Here is an 11,578-nt window from a genome sequence, read left to right as displayed (position 1 = left end):
TCATCATAGCCACAGAGTCCATTCTCTTCCTAACTGGTATTGATTTGTATGAATATAAGTTCTTGTTCATACATCCATGATGGATCCCATTTTCATCCATTTTTAGCACTTGTTCATGTTTGTGATCAGAGTGAAATTCATTTTTTCATAGGCAAATAAATAAAATCCCAAATTTGTCCTATCCATTTATCAGTAAAAAACAGACAACACATGGAATAAACATGGATGGCATCCGTATGATTTTCATTTTTTTTCCTCTGAATGGCCAAGTTTGAGCCTTGATGTGGATCAAAAACAGACATGTCTCAGTTTTTATTGGCACTATCACTAATTAGGTGGACTACTAAAATAAAATATAACCTTTTTTTCTTGTTTAAAATATTAGGAACCAAGACCACCGTGCCACTATTCACTATATCCAGTCATGGATCATTTTGTGTATCAAAGGTCACACATGTATCATATCATTGTCTCTGTACTCTTGCCATTTTTCTCTCATCCCTTGTGATATATCAATGTAATAGTGAGTTAGACTGATAATAAGAAACTATTGGTCCCATATACTCAGACCAATACCTTATTTAACTCACTAAGAGAGAATGCACTATGCCCTTGTGTTGCCAGAATACCTATCTTCGTTTCCAATAGTATCAATACAGGTTAAAGCGCTAGTGCAATGACATGGTCCTCAATAAATCTGGCAAAATTTCTCATTCACTGGCATATGAATAGTTCCCCATTGTATAGCACTACCATTGCTATATATTGTTCACCTCACTGCGTTTCGCCACCACAATTTATTAGTTAGGCGCATCAGGAGGCTGAATTCTACTGCTCACAGTTGAATGTCGGCACAGGAGCATCTATTTTCACTCCCGGCCACGAAAAGAACCGCCCTAAAGTAAGCAAATAAAAGATGTCTAAGCTACTAGTCACTAGGCATTAACCATTCTACTATCCTACATCAGCCGGAAACTAAGCATTACTGCGTCTATTACCCCTTAGTCCCTTCATTATGACACCGAAAATGTATCTCCCATAAATATCGGATCAATGCAAACCCCAATATTCATCACTGACCACTGGCTCCAAAGTATCTCAGACATGCCCTTTGAACAGAGCAAGCTCTTACCTCAGAAGTGTACTTTGCTGCCTCCGTGTAAAGAAATCTAAGTATTGGTGGAGCAGATCTCTGTAGTTGTAATTACCTGGTCCCTGCAAGAGGTCCCTATTTTAATGGATGTTGAAGTGTCAGCTCTCTCTCACTTCCCCGCTTATAATTAATTTCTCAATTCCCCAGGTATAATTAATCCCATATGTTCAATGTGAGGGTGATATGTCCCCTCTCTGGAGATGTCCTTATTGATTTTTAATTTTTACAAAACTGTCGTAGAACTGCAGCCTCACTGGAGGCCAAGAAGGACAAGGTGTCCAGTGCTCAGAGACATGGCTGAGGTAAGGAGAGCTGAAACTCGACCACCACTGAGTAAAAACACAGAAGTACAAGATGTTCGGTGCTCTGAGTTACGACGAGATGAGGAGGCTAAATCTGACCATCACTGAACAAGACTCAGAAGTGGAACTGCCAAGTCTGGGACAAGAAATAAATGAAGACATATTTTTCATACGTTTTATGGACTGATGAGATGAGAGTAATTCTTGACGGACCTGATGAATGGACCCAGGGCTGGATCAGTAACAAGCACAGACCTCCACTTCACATGCCAGCAAAGTGGAGGTGAAAACTGCCAAGGGCTGGGATTATTAAAGATGAGCTAGTTGGACCTTTTCAGGTTCAAGATGGACTCAAAATCAACTCACAAATCTACTTTCAGTTTTTAGAAGACACTTTAATCAAGCAGAGGTGCAGGAAAAAGTCTACATCTTTCAGGAAAACCAGGATGTTTGTTCAGGACAATGCTCCATCACAGCATCGAATACTCCAGTGATTGGTGTCCAGTAAAGGAATTAAGGATGAAAGAAGAATGACATGGCCGCTTCCTCTCCTGACCTAAATCCTGCTGAAAACTTGTGCGCCTTTCTTAAAAGGCCACATTCACACATTCAGTATTCTGTGAGTTTTTACATCAGTATTTGTAAGCCAAAACCAGGAGTAGGTGATAAATACAGAAGTGGTGACGTGTTTCTATTGTGCTTTTCCTGTGTTTGTTCCACTCCTGGGTTTCGCTTACAAATACTGAGGTAAAATACTGACCAAATACTGAATGGGTGAACGTGGCCAAAGGTAGATTTTTTAATGAAGTAAAGCAGTCACCTCTCTGATCAATATCTGGGAAGCTGTGGTTGGTGCTTCCCAAAAAGTTGATCATCAACAGATTATGAAACTGACAAACTCTGTGTATGGAACTTATCACTGTTATTGAAAAGAAGGGAGACTATCCTGGTCACGGATATTTTTTATGGAAATGTTAGAAATGTAATTTTGTACATTTTGAGTTGTTTGGTTATTATCCTCACTTTAACAGATGAAAATAAACAATTTCGATACAAAAATTTGAATTTTTCATCTAGTTGCATTATTATTCTGCACACAGAGATTTTCTCCTAAAAAAAGCGAAATCTTCACTTTTAGACATACTTTCTTAAATATTCAGGTTTCAGGTTTATTCACCTTTTGGATCGACCGACAGTTCTGTAGTTGTTCAATAATAAAATGGATCATCAAAAATACAAGTTGCCTAATAATTCTGCACACAGAGTATCTAAGAAAACATCTACTGTATAATATATATAATAAACTTATTAATTAAAATAGCCTGATAGGAAATACGGCTGTGTAAAAGTCTTATGTCTTCTTATCAGAATTGTGAATCTAATCTCATGATGAATGTGAATGTTTTCCGATTATTGTGTGACTTGATATATTCCTACCACCCCCGATATTAATCTTGTGATTAAGGAAGACCTGCACCTTTATATTCTGCATTTGGTGAAATAAGACATGGTGCATAATTAAATAAGAGCATAACATTTCTTAGCAACCGTGAGAGGAAACGATAAATGAGGCACAGCATTAAAGAAACATTCAGGTAATTGAATTATTATTGAATGACAGTGTCATTAGAGTAAACTAAAAAGTTACCCAGACTGTGAAAAATTACATAAATGACTACTTATCACTGAAGATATTTTAAAGAGGACTTGGCAGCTTTTTTTGACATGTCTGTTTTAGCAAATACTTAAATATTTAATTTTGGAATACCTCTATTAGGCTGCATGCACATGTTGAGTATTTGCAGCAGATTTTTCTGCACCAAAATTCAGAATTTTTGCAGGAAACACACTGCATAAAATAGGCACATTTTTACATGTATTTTTGATCCATTTTTCTATTAATTTGAAAGTGTGAAAAAATGCTGCAAAAACGCTAAAATAATTGTCATACTGCAGATTGGAAATGCTTTGATGCTTCAAATCTGACGGAAAAAAATAAGCGTGTGTATGAGATTTCAGAAATCTAATTCACTTTCTGGTACTGTAAAAATTATGCTTTTTTTTGGGAAGCAAAAAATTGTGGCAAAATCAGACGTGTGAATGAGACCTTAGACTGAATCCAGATGTCAACACTTTCTGAATATGGACTATGATGTCAGGACAGGTCTCAGGTCCCCTCATCCAAACTCAACAATTTCATAGGCATATATAAGGCTGTTAAGCTTGGGGTAGGGGATCCACAACTGGTCCAAACATCATGGTAAGTACTCAGACCTTATTTCACTGACGTCTGAATTCAGCGTTAAAGTGAATGGACACAGCCTAAGAAACGGAGCCAATGCTCAGACCACAATAGGTCAATCGGTCCACATCATTCCCATGTTCTCATTGCGGTGACTTTAAATCCTATCTGATCTGGCAATGGAGTAAAAAACACAGGGTTTTATGCTAATGCTCCATGGTTGTTGGGAATGCCAGAATGCCATAAACCATTACATGGTCCAAACTGTGGAGACTAATGTTCCCATATTGCAGAAACTGAAAACATGTTAATGTCAGGCACTAGGTTGAAGGCTGAGACAGATGGTAATTCAGAGGATGCAGTCTGCCTAGCTAACAAAACAAAATCTGCATGTTGAATTATATATACAGTATATAGTTTTCTTTGGTAAATTGGCACAATAAATATATGTCTCTAGGTCTTTTATACAGTATATAGCTGATTTTCAAGTCTTGCTCAAGAAGATGAAACGAGGGTCAATGATCCCAAACACACGGCCATGGAAACTCTCAATTGGTTTCAGAGAAAGAAAATAAAGCTGCTAGAATGGCCCAGCAAATCACAGGACCTGAATAAAGTAGAGCATTTATGGAAGAAACTAAATCTCAGTGTTCATAGAAACAACCTACGGGGCCTTGAGGATGTGAAGAGTGTTTGTGTGGAAGAATAGGACAAAATCACACCTGAGCAATGCCTGCGACTAGTTTCTCCATACAGGAGGTGTCTTTAAGCTGTCTTCACCAACAAAGGTTGTTGCAAGAAGTCATAAATACATTTCAGTAAACATGTTCAATACTTTTCCCTGTGTAATTTATCATTATTGCACATAACATATCTTAACTTATGACCATCTATGGTTTGATTTCTTTGCCTGTGTGGATTGGATAGACTATTACCGACATCTGGTGAGAATTTCATTTGAATAGCACCTTTAGAAACATATTTACTTAGAAAATTGGTGACATGTTCAATACTTATTTCACCCTGTATATATACTGTATATATATATTCCTATAAGGTGCATTACACTGCTCAACCATCTGGAACGATTGTTTCCAGGAATGTTCTTTTCACAATAATTGTGCAGCATGGACAGGTTGCTATCACACGAAGAATGAGCAAAATGCTTGTTTGCGGGGTGAAATGGTCTTTTGACTTTCTTTAAATATTATTGTTCTCCACAGCAAATCATCCTGTGTAAACTAAATCTGTGCTGCCAAAAACAACGTCAGCCTTTATGCACAAAATGATATGCTACTGATTGTTCTGTGCGAATCTGAAGCGTCATCTGCCTGTGTAAACAGGTTATTAAACTCCCATCATCAGCAAACAAGTAGCTGATCAGCTATCGGGTGGTGTAAACTCAACTTTACTCCAATTGTTTCTATTGCGGATTAGTTTGTTACTGTCTAAGAAATAGTTGTGCCAGGAACGTCGGTCCATGCATGAGATTTCATTAAAGCAGTTAGGTAGCAGAGCTAAAGAAGTGTCAATAAAGCCAATAGAAATGATGCCATGCTTGAAATAACGCTGAGAGTTTTGTTGGGAAAGAGACTGCCTTTATTGCTATTGTGGCCTCACTTGCATAAACCATCAAAGTTCATTTTCTCAGTAATTCCAAATCTACAGTATGTACAACTAGGAGTCTATTACAACCAGCAATGTAATTGGTCTTATGACCCAATTACTCTTGACAGTTTACCTTTAAATGAGAAGATAAGTCTAGTGAACTTTTTGGTCGGTAGAGGATGGAAATTTTGTTCTCGTTCCAGGTTTGTTTGTTTTTTTGTTTTTTTATATCAGATGCTTTTCGGATGATATGTGTCCCAAGCACACTATGTTTAGAATGTCCTTTAAGGCATACTGAAATTCTTCATTGTCACTTTTTGTAAAACTTTTTTCTAGACCTTCTACAATGTAAAAAAGAATTGTGTATACGTTATGTTTATATCTTATCATTCTTAATAGGACTTATTGATCTTCTTTTCCAGGATTCAATTATGTAAGTCGATAATTGCACCAGAGCAGAAAATGTTGCTCTTTGTCTCGGTTATTTTATATACTGTAATTGTTATTAATCCATCATCTGAAAAGGCTACCATGGACAATATTGCCATTAGCCATGTTTATCAAGTCCCTAGGGCGCCTCAGTGTTGACCTCTTCTCTCCTATAGAAGAAGCTTGCTTTTCCTGGCTGGTGGAGTAAGTTGAGGGAAGAAGTGTTAAGATGGCAAAATCATATCCTAATTAGTGACGAGCAAACGTACTGGTATAAGGTGTTATCCGAGCTAACAAACAGGCAATTCCTGCATGTGTTGGGCCTGTTGAACAGCCGCGAGACATATTATTCGAGCATGCCGAAGTCATTCGGTTAGCACCAGAGCATGGTCAGATAGCACCGGATCCCAGCACATTTGCTCATTACTAATCCTAATGTATAGTCGGTGAATGGCAGGGTCCAAGTCTAAAGGGTCAAGCAAAGATGATAATCAAAGAGAGAAATCTGTTATGATCCTTAGTGGTTGAGGATCACAAATTACTCCAGCAAGGTAACTAAAATAGGACAAGCTCTAGGGAGGTGGAAAACTGGACTGACCGCAAATCTGAACCTATCCAAACACACTAGAGGTAGCCGGTGAACGTGCCTAAAATTCCTAGACGTCTCGAGCCAGCCTGAGGAACTAACTACCCTGTTATGAACTATACTTTTGGGCTCCCTCTTGTGGTCACTCACGGTATGGCTCTTGTATACCCTCTGAAGGTTTCCTCTCCTAAGTTTAAGCCTCGCTTTATTGGTCCTTATAGAATTTTGGAGGTCCTTAATTCGGTGTCTTTTCGTTTGGATCTTCCTGTGTCGTTTGTCATTCACAATGTGTTCCATAGGTCTTTGTTGCGGCGGTACATTGTGCCTGTGGTTCCTGCTGTTGACCCTCCTGCTCCGGTCTTGGTTGAGGGCGAGTTGGAGTATGTGGTGGAGAAGATCTTAGATTCTCGTCTCTCTAGACGGAGGCTTCAGTATCTGGTCAAATGGAAGGGCTATGGTCAGGAGGATAATTCCTGGGTGGTCGCCTCTGATGTTCATGCGGCCGATTTGGTTCGTGCCTTTCACGCTGCCCATCCTGATCGCCCTGGTGGTCGTAGTGAGGGTTCGGTGACCCCTCCTTAAAGGGGGGGTACTGTTATGAACTATACTTTTGGGCTCCCTCTTGTGGTCACTCACGGTATGGCTCTTGTATACTCTTTCCCCAGGTTGGTAGTCACCTGGTTCGTTAACACTCTGGGTGTTTCTATTTAAACTTCCTGGAGTCTTAGTCCATTGCCTGGCATCCATGTAATCAGTCCTTGTCTGGTTGCTCTTGTCTACTGGTCCTGATTTTTGCAACATAAGCTAAGTCCTGCTTTCTTGTTTTTTTGTTATTTGTATTATTCTGTTTTTTGTCCAGCTTGTTCATAATGTGATTCCTGATTTTGCTGGAAGCTCTAAGGGGGCTGATATTCTCCCCCCATACCGTTAGTCGGTACGGGGGTTCTTGGATATTCAGCGTGGATATTTTTGTAGGGTTTTTCGCTGACCACATAAGTCCGCTTTCTATATTTCTGCTATTATTTAGTGGGCCTCTCTTTGCTGAATCTAGTTCATACTTACGTTTGTCCTTTCCTCTTACCTCACCGTTATTATTTGTTGGGGGCCTGTATCTACTTTGGGGTACCTTTCTCTGGAGGCAAGTGAGGTCTGTATTTTCTCTGAAAGGGTTAGTTAGATCTCCGGCTGGCGCGAGACGTCTAGAACCAACGTAGGTACGTTCCCCGGCTGCTATTAGTTGTGGGCTAGGATCAGGTATGTGGTCAGCTCAGTTACCACCTCCCTAAGAGCTAGTTTTTATGTTTGCAGACTTTGCTGAAGACCCTGAGATCCTCTGCCATTAGGATCACAACACTACCCCTAGAGAGAAAGAAAGACCTCTCTTGCCTCCAGAGAAATAATCCCCAAAGATATAGAAGCCCCCAACAGATAATAACGGTTAGGTAAGAGGAAGGCACATACACAGGGGTGAAAGCAGATTCAGCAAATGAGGCCCACTAATACTAGATGGCAGAAAATAGAAAAGGGATCTATGCGGTCAGTAAAAAACCCTTACCAAAATATCCACACTGAGATTTCAAGAACCCCCGCACCAACTAACGGTGTGGGGGGAGAAACTCAGTCCCCTAGAGCAACCAGCAAGCACAGAAATCACATTTTAGCAAGCTGGACAAAAAAACATGATGAACGCTGATAATCAGAAAAATGAACAAACAAGAACTTAGCTTGACTTGGAGAGACTGGGAGCAAGGTAGTCACAAGGAATCTGAAGAGCACTGAATACATTGATAGCAGGCAAGGAACTGAGTATCCAGGTGAGTTAAATAGGAAACCAACCAAGGATAACGAACCAGCTGATGCAGCCAACCTGCAGAAAGACAACACTACACAGTACCACTTGTGACCACTAGAGGGAGCCCAAAAATAGAGTTCACAACAGTAATCAGTCAATCCGAGGGTCAAGTCCAGAAGAATGTGAAAGAGATTTTCAGTGATCAGTCAATCTGAGGGTCAAGTCCAGAAGAATATGAAAGAGATTTTCAGTGATCAGTCAATCCGAGGGTCAAGTCCAGAAGAATATGTAAGAGATTTTCAGTAATCAGTCAATCCGAGGGTCAAGTCCAGAAGAATATGTAAGAGATTTTCAGTGATCAGTCAATCTGAGGGTCAAGTCCAGAAGAATATGTAAGTGATTTTCAGTGATCAGTCAATCTGAGGGTCAAGTCCAGAAGAACATATATGAGATTTTTAGCAAATATGCAACAGAAACCTCATTGGGTAAGAAGACAGGCAACTCCAAGAGGAAAGTTGTTCTCCACATGCGTCTGTAGTGTGACAATTATCGCATGTTCAGAATTTCAGCAGAAACTGCTCCAGCCCAAATAAATCCAGTAAGCAAAGCAGCAGAGATGGAACTGTTGGCGAGAAGGGTGAACCGGACTATACGGCCAGCAAGGGGTGCTCCAAACGCTTCATGTTTGTTTGTAAAACAGGAAGTTTTCTCCAAAATGATCCCTAGGATTTTTAAAACGAAAAATGTACAAGGTCCCCTAAATGGATTGGCGCTTTCTTTGATATGGATCTCAGAAGAGACAAACTCCCATTACGAATGAATTTAAAAAACTAATTTGTTCTTTATTTAGCTCTGAATCATTAATGTAAAGAGCTTTCCAGGAATATTCAATACCCATGTAGCCACTGGTGAATTGTCACAGGAGGTGAGACATGACACAGAGATTAAAAATAATTACAAAGTCATGCATCAGCCCTTCAGACACTTCTCCAGGTATAACACAATGCATCAGTTTTCTCTCGTGTTCCATAATTGTAGTGCATTTAAAAATGATTTTATACATTGGTTTTGTGCAATTTCTATCCGTGTTTTAAGTCTACAACCTTGTATCTATGTAAATATTAACATCTATTGATTCACCATAAACTTCACAGTGATTGTTAGAAAGTGCTTAAAAAGTTTGGTGATCATTTTATTTTATTTTTTTCTACTTTACCTGAATTTTTTTAATTTACAAAAAAAGACTGAAAATGATTACAGAAATCTAATTTCAAGTGTTTTTGAATATTTTAATCAGAGCTAAACTCTATTATAGAGTCTGACCTCAGCTAATGATGGTCAAGTGCCCTCTCTATGAATAAACTCGATCTACCAGACATTATCAGTATAAAGATAAGCGATTATTTGACTCAAATTTGTTTAAAGAAATACAATATTGAAGGTATTAGCCACTACTTGATGTCATATCAGATTCTCCCTCAGTTGCAGGCTCTGGAAACTGTTTAGTTGGCGTAGTTTACAGTGCGAATGGACGAGGCTGAGGCTCCATTCAGCAGAGTTCACACTGTTTCTTCTGTGCATGCGGCTGCTGTGGAGGCGGCTCTCCCTGCAGACCAGGGCGGACAATATCATTGGTACAACTTGTGCAGCTGCACAGGGGCCATAAAAGTAAGAGGGCCCACTTCCATTACCAGAAGAGCAAGTATAGACAGGACTATTGGACTACAAAGGGCCCACATACTGTTTTTGCACAGGGGCCCTTTTCTGCCTATATCGACCACTGCTGCAGACCAATATTGAAATTTATTTAATGATTCGTACAAATGCCTTTGTTGGTGATGACAGCTTCAAGATATCTCCTTCATGGAGAAACTAGTCACATGCATTGCTCAGATGTGCTTTTGGCCCATTATTCCACACAAACATTCTTCAAATCCTGAAGGTCCCGCAGGCTCCTTCTATGAACTCTGAGCTTTAGTTCCTTCCACAAAATTTCTATCGACTGGGCCATTCTAGCTGCTTTATATTCATTGTCTTGCTGAAATGTTCATCCTCCTTTCATCTTCATCCTCATGGTAGATGGCAGCAGATTTTTATCAAGAATGTCTTTGCCATTCATCCTTTCTTCAGTTATATCAAGTTTGGCAGTGCCATATGCTGAAAAACACCCCCACGACATGATATTTCTACTTCCAAACTTCACTGAAAGCATGGCCTTTTGGCCTCCATTTTGCTATATTCTGCCAGTATTTCACAGGCGTGTTTAAATGTGGTTAAGCAAACTTTAAACACACTTGAACATGCTTTTGCTCAGCAGTCGAGTCTTGAGTAGTGACAACTCTTCTGATAATTATTTTTACTGCTCTGGCTGAAATCTTGCAGGGAGCACCTGGTTGAAGCCAATTTATGGTAAAATGATGTTCTTTCCATTTCAGGATTAGGGCCTCAACAGTGCTCACTGAAACTTTCACTAGTTTAGAAATTCTTCTGCAGCTTATGCCATCAGTATGTTTTGCAACAAGAAGGTTGTAAAGGTGTTGAGACAGCTCCCTGATTTTACCCATCATGAGATGTTTCATGTGTGGCATCTTGGTAATGAAAGACCCTTTTCTATGCTATCAGTTGAACCAGATAATTTTTCCACCAAGTGGCAGGATTGCTTTCTCATTACTGATAGATTTCAGCAGGTGTCATGACTTTCCATGGCTTTTTGCACCTCTCTTGCTTCATGTGTTCAATACTTTTTCATTGTGTTATTTATCATTATTACAGATAACTTAATTTATGGACATCTATGGGTTGAGATCTTTGCCTTTGTGGATTGGATGGGTTGTTACCGACATGTGGTGAGAAATTCATGTCAATAGCACCTTTAGGAATATATTTACTCAGTTAATTAGTGATGTGTTCAACACTTATTTCATCCACTGTATCTCTCTCCCTTCTATCCAATTTATCTCTCTCATCCATCTATCCAGTCTATCTCACCCATCCATCCAATCTATCTCACCCACACATCCATCCAATCTATCTATCTCACCCATTCATCCATCCATCCATCCAATCCCATCCATTCAATCTAATTCACCTATCCATCTGCTCTATCTTTCTCACCCATCTACCCAATCTATCTCTCCCGTTTATCCATTCTCTCCCAATCCATCCATTCATCCAATTCCATAGGCCCACCAGTAACCAACTCCACTTTTCAGCTACATGCAAATGTGACATTATCTTCAAGTACAAATTTATATAACAATGAAGATTATTAAATTAATAAGATGCTGTCTTTGTCTGTACATAGTGACTCATGTATATTGTGCCAAGTACTGCTCATCCTGTGGGCCAGTCCAAGCCTGCATTCATCCCATCCATCCGTAAGTGAGGTGCAGTAGGGGATAATCTTTTTTGGCAGGGCTGGTGCTTTATGCATTACTTCTATGTGTCACGCTGGGGGAGGGGTGGG

Source organism: Ranitomeya variabilis, chromosome 6 (assembly GCF_051348905.1).
Source record: "Ranitomeya variabilis isolate aRanVar5 chromosome 6, aRanVar5.hap1, whole genome shotgun sequence".
NCBI lineage: Eukaryota > Metazoa > Chordata > Amphibia > Anura > Dendrobatidae > Ranitomeya > Ranitomeya variabilis.
Note: the sequence above shows the minus strand (reverse complement) of the source record.